The sequence below is a fragment of the Hemitrygon akajei genome, chromosome 26 (genome assembly GCF_048418815.1).
Source record: "Hemitrygon akajei chromosome 26, sHemAka1.3, whole genome shotgun sequence".
Classification (NCBI taxonomy): Eukaryota; Metazoa; Chordata; class Chondrichthyes; order Myliobatiformes; family Dasyatidae; genus Hemitrygon; species Hemitrygon akajei.
Window position 1 is genome coordinate 40,007,108 of NC_133149.1, and position 15,923 is coordinate 40,023,030.

At 43.1% G+C, this 15,923-nt stretch overlaps 1 long non-coding RNA gene across 1 annotated transcript in view; it reads right to left on the minus strand.

The window, feature by feature from the left end:
- Positions 1–15,923, minus strand: part of LOC140716902 (uncharacterized) — a 130,842-nt gene that overhangs the window by 114,246 nt on the left and 673 nt on the right. The gene's annotated exons all lie outside the window — the stretch shown is intronic.

Here is a 15,923-nt window from a genome sequence, read left to right on the forward strand (position 1 = left end):
ACATGTTTTAGGTTCACCAAAAAACCTGCCAGTTTTGTAATCGAGTTTGCACCTTTTGTGTATTTTCTTTTCTGCCAAGGCTTTTGTTAAAAAGCCTGTGAATGCTGTGGCTGGTGCAGTACTGATTTTTGGGTGTGTTGTGGGGGGGGGGGGGGGGGATTAACTATGGATGCCAGTGCAAAGTGCATCTTATTCAATCAACTGCTGTTATACAATTCCTTTCTTTGACACTTCAGCTCATAAGATATGACAAGCAGGTGATCTAATATAGTCTAGATTATTTTCAAAAAAACATCCTTATGGACTGATAAAATCCATTGTGTTGCTTCAAGTTGGGTGATCACCTGTAAGAGGGAGATGAAAATTTATTTGAAGCTGATTGGAAACAGGAGTTAGAGGAGCTCTAGTCAGGCAGCCTCTGTGCAGATAGAGGGGTAGTTTCAGGTTGGGACCTGACATCAGGACTAAGTGTAGAGGGGAAATAACCAGTATAAAGAAGTGAGGTAAGGGTAGACAGGGGCAAACAAGTGAGGATTGGATGGTGTGTAGATGGAGCCAGGTGGGGGAGGAGTAGAGTTGGGAGACAGTATGTCAAAGTGGTTGAGATAAGTAAAGGGGGGAGGAGACTGTGAAGGTAGACATTGGGGCTGAATAAATGGAGGCTGCTAACACCCGTTGTAGAGTACCTAGATAGTCGTCAATATCTACAATACAATACTATCATGAATTGATCCTACCCCAGTACAAGAGTTTTAAGGCTATTCTTTGCTGCTGTCTCACTCTGTATTGCTGGGATTATTTGTTCTGGCCAGAGTCTCACTGCTTTTCCAGTATCCTGGCCCTCTTGATTGAGATGTTTAGAGTGAGTGATGCGGTGAGTTCAAAGTAAATTTATTATCAATTATTAAGATATGTTACCATATACTGCCTTGAAATTAATTCTCTTGCAAGCATTTACAAGAAAAAATTATAAACAGATCACTACTGAGCACATGAAAGTGAGTCTGTAGGTGATAGAACCAGTTCAGAATAGTGATGGATGAAGCTATCCACAGCGGTGCTGTGTAACCCAAGGCTTCTGTAGTTCCTGCCCAATGGTAGTAGCGAGAAGAGGTCATGACCTGAGTGTTGTGTGTCGTTAATGATAGAATATGCCTTCTATGTATAGTGAGGAGGGATTTGCTTGTGATAGACTGGGCTGTAACTACCACTTTCTATGGCATTGGTGTTTCCATACCAGGCCATGATTTAAACATTTGGGATATTCCCCACTATGCAGTTCGAGTTTATGGTGATGATGCCGATCATAAACACTCAGGCAGACCATAGTCTTCTATCATTTCGGATTTCCCTCTCAAATCTCTTACTATCTTTTCTTTCAGTTAGTCCTGACGAAGGGTTTCGGCCCGAAACGTCGACAGTGTTTCTTCCTATAGATGCTGCCTGGCCTGCTGTGTTCCACCAGCATTTTGTGTGTATTGCTTGAATTTCCAGCATCTGCAGATTTCCTCGTGTGTGAGACCATAGCAAACGTCAGCACGAGATTCGTCTTTATTTCGGCCACAACAAACATAGTGCAACAGATAAATAGGTATCGCCAGCTTGGAAGCAACGGCGTAAATGAAGGGTTACCAAACAGCCAGCAGGCTCCGCGCTACCATACAGTCGTATCTACAAATCACAAGTGATTGTCGACAGAATGTTCAGTTAACTTCACCAGGTAGGTCACTCAGGAAAACAACCGCAACATCTGTGAAGCGCGACACCCTTTAGATCATGAACAATGGACTCTCCAGAGAATGGAGGGAGTTTGTGAATGAGCATTAAATAAATGAATCCGAAGCCATAAACGGGGAAATCACGAAGGACCACAGCCAACACAGAGAGTGGCACTCAGCAGAGGATGCTAATGCGAGGCGGTCGGGCTTCCCCGGCCCGCAGACAAATTGCGGAAGCCACGGGCCCAGTGAGGAATAAAAAACAGCGTCGGTCCCAAAGCGGGTTTACCTTTGTAAGGACAAGGCAATATCAGGAGCTGATTTAATATAGACGGGGACTGGTTGGTGTTCACGGGAGTAATATAAAGCGCAGAAGGAATGCAGCAGGTCAAAGTGGGAACTACTGAGAGGAATGGGCAATTGACGTTTCAGGACTGAAAGAGCAGACGGGAGATAGAGAAGAGGACATTTACGGAAATACTTAACGCAAAGATAGAATACGCACATTGTGGGTCGATCAGGGTCTAGGAAATATTGCTTTTGGGGAGATGAAAGGAGGGAAGTCCCGACTGAGAGAGCTAATCTATCAGGGCAAAGACAACAGACCTTTTCCCCGGGCGTTTGAGCAAGGTCGAGAAAGCTGGTTACCAGTCTAATATATATTCTTCCCCCGCCCCGCATAGTTGGTAGAGAAACCGCAAGTGTCCCAGATTTGCCCACGGTTTCCCGATAGTTAAACAAGGACGAACCCTACGCTAATAAACACCCTCGAAACACCGGCCGTACAAAAGCAAGATACCAAGTGTTGATATACAATGTTGAACATCAGCAAGGGAGTTTTGTCAGTATCACTGGCTGCGAGAAGATCCAGATTATTTTTTTTACCATATACACCAGGGTGCAATGAAATTACTTGCTCGCGTGAATGAGTTGACAGTACACATTGTAATAATAAATACAACAACAAATGCAAAAACAGCAGAGCGTTTCACCATTAATGGGCAATGATGCACTTTGAATTATTTGTAACATTTCTACAACATACTTCCAGGTCTCATCAACTAAAAGCGAAGCACCTTCCACGATTTTCCTTCCCAGTGATCATGTCAGGTTCAGAACGTGCAGATTTATTGTTGCAGATTGAACCCCATGAGAGATTAAACCGGTCAATAGATTTACTGAGGAAGGCAGGAATAATCCTTTAAAAAAACACTCCAGATGAAGATAGTTTACTGTAGTAACACGGGAAGGCTGAGGCGTTTCGACAGCCCACCATTCTGAACCCCAGCGGTCAAGTCACTTCGTTCCATCTCGGAACCTGTCGGGCATTGGCCAAGGGTTGGTAACCGAGACGCCCTACTACGGCACAAGGACCTGCGAAGTGAGTGGGCGGATAGCGGGACGGAAGCTCTGGCCTCTGCACGTTCCAGAGTCTATGCTACCTTTTGCCCTTCTGCCATCCTGACGTAGGGCTCCTGAACTCGACTAAAAATAAGCAGTGTATTCTTGAAAAGCATTTGTTCGCTGTATATTGCAACATTTTACTTACATTGTAGGATTGAGTCCTCTAATATACCCCATACCCAATTAGTGGTTGGACATTTAAGTCCGCGTGCCCGATAGAGCCTCCTACAGGACGGATATTCAATGGACGGAACCTGGGTCACAGAGTAGTCCAGCAAGACTGAGGCGGCATTAAACATCCACTTCCACCAATCCGACAATAATCCCATTTATTCTCCCTAGATTTCCAATAACTCTCCTGATTCTGTCCCTCACCCACACAGTAGTAAAGACCAAATAATCTACAAACCTGCACACCTTTGGGGAAAACAAGAATGCCTGCAGGAAAACTGCGCGATCACACTGAGAACAGCCAGATTCTACGCAGAAGTACCGAAGATCAGGATTGAAGCCGAGGCTGCGTGAACACCGTTCCATTCACTAAACCTTTGTTTATTCTTCTGTTTTGACAGCAAAAGCCCTCAAGCGACCGCTTGCGTCAAGGATAAAACGGGAGGGAAGCGGAAATGCGGACGAGAATGGATGGGTGGGATGAGGTAATTGTGCTGACAGGACAGAATGAGGAGAAAGACGAGGCAAATAACTACTTGAGAAAGGGGCGATACAGTACAATATGTGACCCCTGGCCTCGAGGCTTTTATCCCTCCTGCTGATACTGATCGGATTGTGACATACGCAATAACCTGACTGAACCTATCCCTATGGGTGAAGGTTTGTGTCTGTAAACTATAAGTCCCAGTTACAGACTCTTTGCCAATCAGTATCAGAAGACATTTCCCTCTATTGACACTCTGCATGACACTGTTGAGGTTCACCAGTGCTTTGTGTGTTAATGATAGAGGACAGTCCGCCAGGAACTGGGAGGACACAGGAAGGAGCTGGAAGAGAACACAAGAGATTGAGGAGGCTGGAAGCTAGAGCAACAACCAATCTACTGGAGGAACCCAGCGGTTCGGGTGACAACGGGGTCTGCGTGTGGAGGCTGACGACCCACAGAGTTTCTCCAGCAGATTGTTTGTTGAGCTGTAAGGGTTAATGTATGGAATCCAATGGAAAGTGAAGGGGAAAGAAAATATCGGAGAGATCAGCGATGCTGTTAATCAGACCGAGATGCAGGGTTCTAACTCCCTAGAGTTAGAAGCGCGATAAGACTGGGCACGGGAACATGAGCAGTAGTGGAGTGAGATGAGAAGCTCTCAAGGAGTGGTACAGAAGAGTAAAAATGCCGTGCGGGAGAAAGCACCATGGCGCGTCTGAAGAAACGTTCGGAATGGAGACGAATGTTAAACTCGCTTCTGGAAAACAATCAAGATAAATATGGCCAGAAGTGGCAACTGCCATGTCAAGCAGTAATAAATCAAGGCTACTGGACTTCCTGTGTTGTCTAGAAGACGTTTCGCCACTCATCCGAGAGGTTTCTACCATTCTAATCTACAGTGGATAGTTTTCCGATTTATAAACTCTGAGTTGTTTAAAGGTACAGTAATCACAAGGGTCATTAGGAGTCAGAGATAACGATGAGAGGATCATTAGTCTTATCTCTGCATGAATAGAGGTGTGAGAGACGCCAGGTTAAAGATGTTCCGACTACACTGTAAGTAGCTGATAGCTGGTGTTGTACCCCAATCCCCTCTTTTCATGGATGGGTTTTCCAGTTTGACAAAGATATCTTCTTTAACCCCTCTTTCAAACCACCTGTCCTCCCTGTCCAAAATCTGCATATTGTTATCAAAGGAGTGTCCTTTGTCCTTCAGTTGTAGATAACCAACCGTGTCTTGACCTGAGGTGTTAGCCCTCCTATGTTAGACCACAAGATATAGGAACAGAATCAGAATCAGGTTTATTATCACCGGCATATGACGTGAAATTTCTTAACTTAGCAGCAGCAGTTCAATGCGATACACAATTATGCAGAGAGAAAAAATAATAAATGAAATAAAACATAATAAATAAACAAGTAAATCAATGACGTAATTGAATAGATTTTTTTAAATGTGCAAAAACAGAAATATGTACATTAAAAAAGTGAGGTAGTGTCCAAAGCTTCAATGTCTATTTAGGAATCGGATGGCAGAGGGGAAGAAGCTGTTCCTGAATCACTGAGTGTGTGCCTTCAGGCTTCTGTACCTCCTACCTGATGGTAACAGTGAGAAAAGGGCATGCCCTGGGTGCTGGGGGTCCTTAATAATGGATGCTGCCTTTCTGCGACACCGCTCCCTAAAGATGTCCTGGGTACTTTGTAGGCTAGTACCCAAGATGGAGCTGACTAGATTTACAACCTTCTGCAGCCATTCGGCCCATCGAGTCTGCTCCGCCATTCAATCATGGGCTGATCCAATTCTTCCAGTCATCCCCACTCCCCTGCTTTCACCCCATACCCTTTGATGCCCTGGCTAATCAAGAACCTATCTATCTCTGCCTTAAATACACCCAATGACTTGGCCTCTGCAGCCACTCATGGCAACAAATTCCACAGATTTACCACCCTCTGACTAAAGTAATTTCTCCACATTTCTGTTCTAAATGGACGTCCTTCAATCCTGAAGTCATGCCCTCTTGTTCTAGACTCCCCTACCATGGGAAATAACTTTGCCATTTCTAATCTGTTCAGGCCTTTTAACATTTGGAGTGTTTCTATGAGATCCCCCCTCATTCTCCTGAACTCCAGGGAATGCAGCCCAAGAGCTGCCAGACGTTCCTCATATGATAACTCTTTCATTCCTGCAACCATCCTTGTCAATCTTCTCTGAACCCTCTACAATGTCGGTATATCCTTTCTAAAATAAGGAGCCCAAAACTGCACACAATACTCCAAGTGTGATCTCACGAGTGCCTTATAGAGCCTCAACATCACATCCCTGGTCTTATATTCTATACCTCTAGAAATGAATGCCAACATTACATTTGCCTTCACAACCGACTCAACCTGGAGGTTAACCCTTAGGGTATCTTGCACAAGGACTCCCAAGTCCCTTTGCATCTCTACATTTTGAATTCTCTCCCCATCTAAATAATAGTCTGTCCATTTATTTCTTCCACCAAAGTGCATGACCTTACACTTTCCAACATTGTATTTCATTTGCCACTTGTTTGCTCATTCACCTAAACTATCTAAATCTCTCTTCAGGCTCTCTGTTTCCTCAATACTAACCGCTCCTCCACCTATCTTTGTATCGTCAGCAAAATTAGCCACAAATCCATCAATCCCATAGTCTAAATCATTGACACACATTGTAAAAAGCAGCAGGTCCCAACATCAACCCCTGTGGAACTCCACTGGTAACCGGCAGTCAGCCAGAATAGGATCCCTTTATCAAGTCAAGTCAAGTCGCTTTTTACCATAATTTCGACCATAAACTGTTGGTACAGTACACAGTAAAAACGAAATAATGTTCCTCCAGGACCCTGGTGCTGTATGAAACAACACAAAACTACACTAGACTATGTGAGACAACTCAAGGCTACACTAGACTATGTAAAACAACACAAAAACTACACTAGACTACAGACCTACACAGGAACACAAAGTGTACAAAATAGTGCAGGGCAGTACAATAATTAATAAATAAATAAATAATAAACAAGACAATAGGCACAGTAGAGGACAAATTTCAATATAATAATAAATGTTGTAGATGTCAGTCCAGACACTGGGTGTTGAGGAGTCTGATGGCTTGGGGGAAGAAACTGTTGCACAGTCTGGTCGTGAGAGCCTGAATGCTTCGGTACCTTTTGCCAGATGGCAGGAGGGAGAAGAGTTTGTATGAGGGGTGCGTGGGGTCCTTCATAATGCTGTTAGCTTTGCAGGTGCAGCATGTGGTGTAGATGTCTGGAATGCTACTTCCTTCAGAACCTGAGGGTGCATTCCATCAGGTCCAGGAGATTTATCCACCCTCAGACCATTAAGCTTCCTGAGCACCTTCTCAGTTGTAATTTTCACTGCACAAACTTCACTTCCCTGACACGCTTCAATGTCCGGTATACTACAGATGTCTTCCACTGTGAAGACTGATGCAAAATACGCATTCAGTTCCTCTGCCATCTCTGCATCTCTCATTACAATATCTCCAGCATCATTTTCTATTGGTCCTATATCTACCCTCGACTCTCTTTTACACTTTTATTTACTTAAAAAAGCTTTTAGTATCTTCTTTGATATTAATTGCCAGCTTCCTCTCATAATTGAACTTTTCCTTCCAAATGCCCATCTTAGTTTCCTTCTGCAAGTTTTTAAAAGTTCCCTAATCCTCTATCTTCCCACTAGCTCTGGCTTCCTTGTATGCCCTCTCTTTTGCTTTTACCTTGGCTCTGACTTCACTTGTCAGCCACGGTAGTGTCCTTCTTCCCTTTGAAAATTTCTTCTCATTTGGAATATATCTGTCTTGCACTTCCCTCATTTTTTGCAGGAACTCCAGCCATTGCTGCTCTGCTGTCCTTCCTGCAAATGTCCCTTTCCAGTCAACTTCAACCAGTTTCCCTCTCATGCCATTGTAATTTCCTTTATTCCACTGAAATACCGACACATTGGATTTTATTTTTTCCTTCTCAAATTTCAATGTGAACTTGATCGTATTGTGATCACTCCTTCCTAAAACTTCCTTAACCTCAAGCTTTCTTATCACCTCTGGATCATTGCACAACTCCCAATCCAGCACAGGCGATCGCCTAGTGGGCTCAACAACAAGCTGTTCTAAAAAGCCATCCCTTAAACATTCTACAAATTCTCTCTCTTGAGGTCCAGAACTGACCTGGTTTTCCTAATCCACTTCCAAGTTAAATCCCCAATGATTATCATGACATTGCCCTTCTGACACGCCTTTTCTATCTCCTGCTGTAATTTGTAATCCACATCCCAGCTGCTGTTTGGAGGCCTGTGTACAACTGCCATTAGGGTCCTCTTACCCTTGTCATTTCTTAACTCAACTTATAGAGACTCTACACCTTCCAATCTTATGTCATCTCTTTCCACTCTCAGTCCATTATTTGTTGTTTTATGTTTTAATTGCCCTGTAACTCATGCCACTGGTTTTGATTAAGCCTCATCTCCTGCCTGTTCTTTCTTTAATCTCTGTTGCACGCTATCTTTGATTTATTTCTGTTTTCCTTTTCCTCAGCCCTATCACTCCGGCTCCCATCCCCCTGCCAAATGTTGGACCATCCTTCTGTCAGCTACTTACAGTGTAGTCGGAACATCTTTAACCTGGCGTCTCACACACCTCTATTCATGCAGAGATAAGACTAATGATCCTCTCATCGTTATCTCTATGACTCCTAACGACCCTCGTGATTGCTGTACCTTTAAACAACTCAGAGTTTACGACCCGGAAAACTACCCACTGTAAATTAGAACTGGAGAAGCCTCTCGGATGAGTAGTGAGACGGCTTCCAGACAACACAGCAAGTCCAGTTGCCTTGATTTACTACAATGACCTGGATGACTGAAAACATGAGATAAATATTGCCATACACTACAGTTGAAAGTCCTTAAACTAACTTGAAGGCAAATTATATTGGACCGCTGCCACCCTGTAAAATTGTTTCTGGTGGAGATTTAAGTTTAATTTGATGACAACTTTGTTATGTTTTGTAAACCTTCCCCCCCCCCCAAACATAAAACTAATCGGATTAGAACAAGGGAGCCTAAAAGTCGTGTCTTAGTTCCGTTTTTAACTTTAAGCGAGGCGCGCACTTATCACGTGATGACGTACAATTTACTTTCTTTTCATATAACCGCAATGAATTATGTAAACACTGAATGTTTACTCAAGCAATATATTTACAATATTACTCAAATATTACTAAACTATTAAATACACAACACTCCTCCCTGTTTAGCTATAAACGCCAACTCAATATAGAATGCATCTCAACTATATACACAGTATACCATATAATACAACTACTATAAACAGCATAGTAAATTTCAAATTGTCCTATTCAGGCTTCAAGATTTAATCGCTGCGGAAGATTTCTTACTCTTGTGGGATAACATCTTTCTTGTGAAGAGGGGGAAAGTCTCTCTGCTTGGCAGGAGAGATCTGTGGCCCTGAAACAATCTCAGGTTCTAGGGTCTCCGTGGCGGTTGTAGGAGTTGATTCTGAGACTGCAAGAAGTGGTTCTGACAGCTCTGGACACTTTTCTTCTCCTTTTCTTGGCTCTTCTCTTGGATTTACTTTGATCTCTCTCTCTCTCCCCCTCTCCCTCCCTCCCTCTCTGGCAAGGGTGACACCCAGGATTTTATATGATGTTTTACCTGTTTTTCTCTTCCTGGTGACACGCATGGTTTCACATTTGGAAGGATTGAACCAGATTGAACCCATTGTTGTGACAACTCAACCATACTATCAAGATCTTTTTGGAGACCATCTTCATCATCAGCTGACTTAATTGGAAGGTATATCAGTCATCAGCAAAAAAGTCTAGTGGTGCTTGTGACTTTTTCATGGATGTCATTAATGTAAAGTGAAAACAAGTGTGGGCCCAGCCCTGTGCCCTGGGGTGTACCACTTAATACTGGACGCCATTCAGAGCTTTTACCATTCACGCACACACGCTGAAGACGATCCATCTTTTAGTATTAAAGCGAACACCATGGAAGTCGAGCTTCCGAAGTAATCTTTGCTGAGGAATGACACTAAATGCTTTAGAGAACCCGAGCACTACTAAATCAATGGTGACATCGCTATCAAAGCTTTTGGCCAGGTCAGTTGTTGTCAGGATAAGTTGAGTCTCGCATGATCTCTGCTTCCGAAAAGCAATGCTGGCTGTCAGCAGGAATGTTATGTCTGCTCAGGTGCCTCATCAGATCGCTGTCAATTAAATGCTCCAAGAGTTTGCAGCAAGTGCTTGTTAATGAAACAGGACGATCATTTGCTGGGTTGGTGGTTGAACCCTTTTTAAAGAGAGGGGTGACGTTTGCCTTTCTCCAATCCAGAGGAAGATCACCTGAGTTGAGCGACTGCTGGAAGATAAACTGCAGAACAGGAGCTAGTTCTTCAGCTGCGATCTTGAGGGCTTGATTCTGAATCTGGTCTGGCCCAATAGCTTTTGTCGTATTGATGCTGAGCAATAACTTTTTGCCACCTTCAACCTCAATTTCGACAGGAGGCAGATCAATATACGGGCCGGGCGGCAGATCGGGAAAAAATGAAGGTTCCGTATCTTCCGGGGTAAAGACATTTTGAAATTGGTTTGCAAGAGCTTCTGCTTTCTCCTGGTCCTCAGTGATCAGACAGTTGTTCACCTTAAGTGTCTGGACACAGTGTTGTCTGTCCATCTGGATTTCACAAAAATCTTTAGATTTCCAAAAATCCTTAGGATGCTCTCCTTCAAGAATTGAAGAAACATGTTGTCTATGAGCACTCCTAGCAGGACGGTCGACTTGCTTTCGCGTTCTGGTGAATTTGTCCCAATCCAGTCTTGTACCACTTTCCTTGGCACGGATGTAAAATTTCTCTATCTTACTGCAGAGAGGTTTTAGCTTTGCTGAAAAACAAGGAGGATGCATACCGCCCTTAATGAGTTTATGAGGAACATGATTTGTAACAATATCATTTAGTGAGTCTCTCAGCCACACCCAGTTGTCTTCAACAGATCTTTTGTCTAGTTGTAAGTTAAATAAGTCTTTCCCAAGTTGTTTTGCTAAGTCTTTGAATTCCTCACCGTTCATCTTTCTCCATAGGGGAATTTTACGAGGTGGTTTAGGAGTAAATTTAGTCTTTGTGTGCAGTTTTACTTGAATAATAAAACGATCACTAATTCCAGCACTAGGTGAAACCTCTGATATTAAATCTAGATGCAAAGTCAGCAATAGATCTAAGGTGTTTTCAGTGCCACTTGTATGATCACATCTGGTATGAAAAGTGACTTTCTGAGACAGATCAGCCAGGGCTTCCTGAAGAGCACCTTTTGGTTCACTTTGTGTGCTATCATTCTGATCTACACCTGGGGCATTAAAATCACCCCCCAGGGTGATAAACAGAGAGCGCGATGACGCGTTTATTTTGAAAACGTTCGATTCAAGGTCTAAAAGAGGCCCAGACTTTGCATCAGGTGGACGATAAAAGCTTCTGATCTGTACCGTCTGTCCCTGAAGTGTAGCTTGACACCAGATTTGCTCAGAATCGCTGCCTAAGTCAGTTCTTTCACACTAATAAAAACACCACCTCCTTGAGAGTTTCTGTCCTTTCTAAAAATTTAGAGATGGGGAGGGAATATCTCAGCAGATTTTATTGAGGGACCAAGCCAAGATTCAGTCCCAATTAGAATGTCAGAATTTTCAGTTTCAGAATCCGAATCCTTTATTATCGCCGAGTATGAGGACACACACAGGGAATTTGATGCCGGTTTCCCTGAGCTCTCTCTGTACAGAATTAAAAGCAAACAAAAACAATAGTGCAAATAATCATAAACTATATACAATGAGGTCCACCTCATTGAATGTACAGGTGGACTTGATTTATAATAGACTAAAATTCAAGTGGTCAAGACTGATGGCATACGGGAATAAACTGTTCTTGTACCTATTTGTCCTGGCATACAGTGATCCAAAGCGCCTACCAGAAGGAAGGAGTTGGAACAGGTGATGTCCAGGGTGTGATGGGTCTACAGTAATGCTGCTTGCTCGCTTCCTGACTCTAGATGCATATAAGTCCTGGATCGAGGGCAGCTTCACACCAATAATCCTTTCCGCAGCCCTGACGGTTATTTGGAGTCTATTCTTGTCTTGTTTGGTAGCTGATCCAAACCAGACAGTGATGGATGAACAGAGAACAGACTGGATTATTCCCGAATAGAATTGAATCAGCAGCTCCTGAGGCAGGTTGTACTTCCTGAGTTGACGTAGGAAATACAACCTCTGCTGAGCCTTTTTGATAAGAGTGTCCACGTTGGGTGTCCACTTCAGGTCCTGGGAGATTGTGACACCCAGAAATCTGAAGGTCTCCACAGCAGACACAATACTGTTGAGTCTCGTGAGTGGGGGGAGTATTGGGGGGCTCCTCCTGAAGTCCACTGTCATCTCCACAGTCTTGAGCGTATTTAGCTACAGATTGTTCTGACCACACCAGAGGGCCAGCCGTTCCACCTCCTGTCTGTATGCAGACTCATCACTGTCTTGGATAAGGCCAATGACAGTTGTGTCGTCTGCAAACTTCAGGAATTTAACAGATGGATCCTGTGAGGTGCAGTCATTAGTGTAAAGGGAGAAGAGCAGTGGGGAGAGCACACATCCCTGGGGGGATCCGGTACTGATTGTCCGGGTGCTAGAGATGATGCTCCCCAGCCTCACTTGCTGCACCCTGTCAGTCAGGAAGCTTGTGATCCACCGACAGATGGCGGGGAAGACAGTAAGCTGGGTGAGTTTGGAGTGGAGGATTTCTGGGACGATGGTGTTAAACGCCGAGCTGAAGTCAACAAACAGGACCCTCACAGAAGTTCCTGGGTTGTCGAGGTGTTGTAGAATGTAATGCAGTCCCATGTTGACCGCATCATCCACTGACCTATTTGCCCGATAAGCAAACTGCAGGGGGTCCAGCAGGGGGCCTATGATGTCCTTCAGGTGAGCCAACACTAGTCTCTCAAAGGACTTCATGACCACAGATGTCAAAGCAACAGGCCTGTAGTCATTTATTCCCTTGATAGTGGGTTTCTTAGGGACTGGAATGATAATGGAGCGCTTGAAGCAATGAGGGACTTCACACAGCTCCAGTGATCTACTGAAGATCTGTGTGTAGATGGGGGCCAGCTGATCAGTGCAGGTCTTCAGGCAGGAGGGCGACACACCGTCAGGGCCCGGAGCTTTCCTGTCTTCTGCCTTCCTGGTCTTTCAATAAATGAATTAATCACAGCCGATTTTCCTTCTATACTGCAGCAATTAATGATAGCAATTTTAATCCCATTACTTTTACTAGTATCCTTGCAAGCACTGTCTTTTTTAGATTCTGGTTCTTTATACTCACAAAATCTGAATGCTTGCAAATTCCCCGAAGCTCCTTGAATTTTCTTTCAGCTTAAAACCAAGCCACATTTCACAAGTAACTGCCTGATTGATATATCAGTAGCATTCTAACATATACTGCCTACAAAAACTGTTAGAAACATAGAAAACCTACAGCATAATACAGGCCCTTCAACTCACAAAGCTGCGTCGAACATGTCCTTATCTTAGAACTACCTAGGCTTACCCACAGCCCTCTATTTTTCTATGCTCCATGTAGCTGTCCAGGGGTCTCTTAAAAGACCCTATCGTATCCACTTCCACCACCGCTCCCGGCAGCCCATTCCACACACTCACCACTCTCTGTGTAAAAAAATTACCCCTGACATCTCCTCTGTACCTAATTCCAGGCACCTTAAACTATGCCCTCTCGTGCTAACCATTTCAGCCCTGGGGAAAAGCCTCTGACTATCCACACGATCAATGCCTCTCATCATCTTATACACCTCTATCAGGTCACCTCTCATCCTCCGACGCTCCAAGGAGAAAAGGCCGAGTTCACTCAACCTATTCTCATAAGGCATGCTCCACAATCCAGGCAACTTCCTTGTAAATCTCCTCTGCACCCTTTCTATGGTTTCCACATTCTTCCTGTAGTGAGGCAACCAGAACTGAGCACAATACTCCAAGTGGGGTCTGACCAGGGTCCTATATAACTGCAACATTACCTCTCGGCTCCTAAACTCAATCCCACTGTTGTCGGACCACTGTTTTCGTCACCCTCGCACTTCCTCTGAGCAGCATGGTCCTTTGTATGTGTCCTACTTTGTTACATTTCCTGCAAATTTCACCTTTAAATCTTCATTTGCCCTGAGTATGCGAGCCCCTGCAACAACCAAATGAATTATACCTCGACACATCTTTTATACATGGACGATTTGAAATTATATGCTCCTTCATCAGTAAAGCTAAAGCAATTAATTCAAATAGTACATCTATTTTCTGAAATATAAACTTTGGGCTAGATAAGTGCAGAACATTAAACATAAAGAAAGGTGCAACAGAGCTAGTGGAATATAAAACAGAGCAGCAGGGTACAATACAACCAATGGATGAATATGAAACATATACAGTGGTGCTAGGAAGTTTGTGAACCCTGTAGAATTTTCTCTATTTCTGCATAAATATGACCTAAAATGTGATCAGATCTTCATGCAAGTCCTAAAAGTAGATAAAAATAACCCAATTCAATAAATAACACAAAAAAACATTTTACTTGTTGATTTATTTAGGCCATTCCTCCTTACAAAACTGCTTCAGCTCTGGGATGTTGGTGGGCTTCCTTGCATGAACTGCTTGCTTCAGGTCCTTCCACAACATTTCTGTACGATTAAGGTCAGGATTTTAACTTGGCCATTCCAAAACACAAATTTTCTTCTTTTTAAACCATTCTGTTGATGATTTGCTCTTGTCTTTTGGATCATTGCCTTGTTGCATTATCCAACTTCTCTTAAACTACCCTGACATCCTCCTGTAAAATGTCTTGATACAATTTTGAATTCATTGTCCCGTCATCAATTGCAAGCCGTCCATGCCCTGAGGTAGCAAAGCAGCCCCAAATTATGGTGCTCCCTCCACCATGCTTCACAGTTGGGATGAGGTTTTGGTGTGGGTGTGCAGTGCCCTTTCCCCTCCATACATAGCAATGTGCATTTCTACCAGAAAGTTCAACTTTTGTCTCAACTGTCCACAGAGCATTGTAGAACATCCAGGTGGTCTTTTGCAAACTTGAGATTTGCAGCAATGTTTTTTTTTGGAGAGCAGCGGTTTCCTCTGTAGTGTCCTTCCATGAACACCATTTCAGTGTTTTTCTTATAGTGGATACACGAGCAGAGCTTAATAGTAAAAATATAACAATATAACTTTTGGTACACCCATATTAATGTATTCTTTTGGTATAATATCTTGGTTCAAACCGATGTTGAACATTTACAAAGAAATAACTGAAATAATTTACAACTGAAATAACAACTTTTAGAAATCACTACGTACACTTGAACACACTTAGATTAGGACGGAAGGAGGAAGAGAAATAACAGACACAGAAATTTACACAACAGTCAGATAAAACTATTAAGGATATATTTTCATCAATGAAAACAGGATTCAGCACTCCACACAAGCTTATGAAATTCTGATAAGAAGTATACACCACTAAACTTAAATGAAAGCACATAACAGAAAACTGAAGAATTATCACTGTTGAAGAAAAAGTTAACCAACGGAAGAACATGACCCTCCATGGAAGACATCCCCACAATCTGAGCAGACTAGATGTCGACAAGGAAACCTCTTCCCAGAAAAAGAGGGGTTCCTTGTGGTAATACAGGACCAGGTGGTTAACACACAAAAAATATCAAAAATGCATAATAAAATACCATAAAAATTTAAGACAATAAATGCAGAAAATGCCAAGAGAAACCAGAAAGAATCCAACCCATTCCAGGATCCTGCAGCAGTTTAACTCAATCTGATCACTAACACAGGCACATTCAAGTGGCAAACCTCATTCACCAAAATCTTGCTTTAAAATACAAACTCATAAAAGACACCAGACCTTACTATAAATACAAGCTTGATCAGCTTTAGAGACAGAGTGCCACAAATTATATTGTGACCAATCCATTCTTACAGATAGGACCATCTGTAATAACCATCTGGATATAATATTACAGGATAAACGA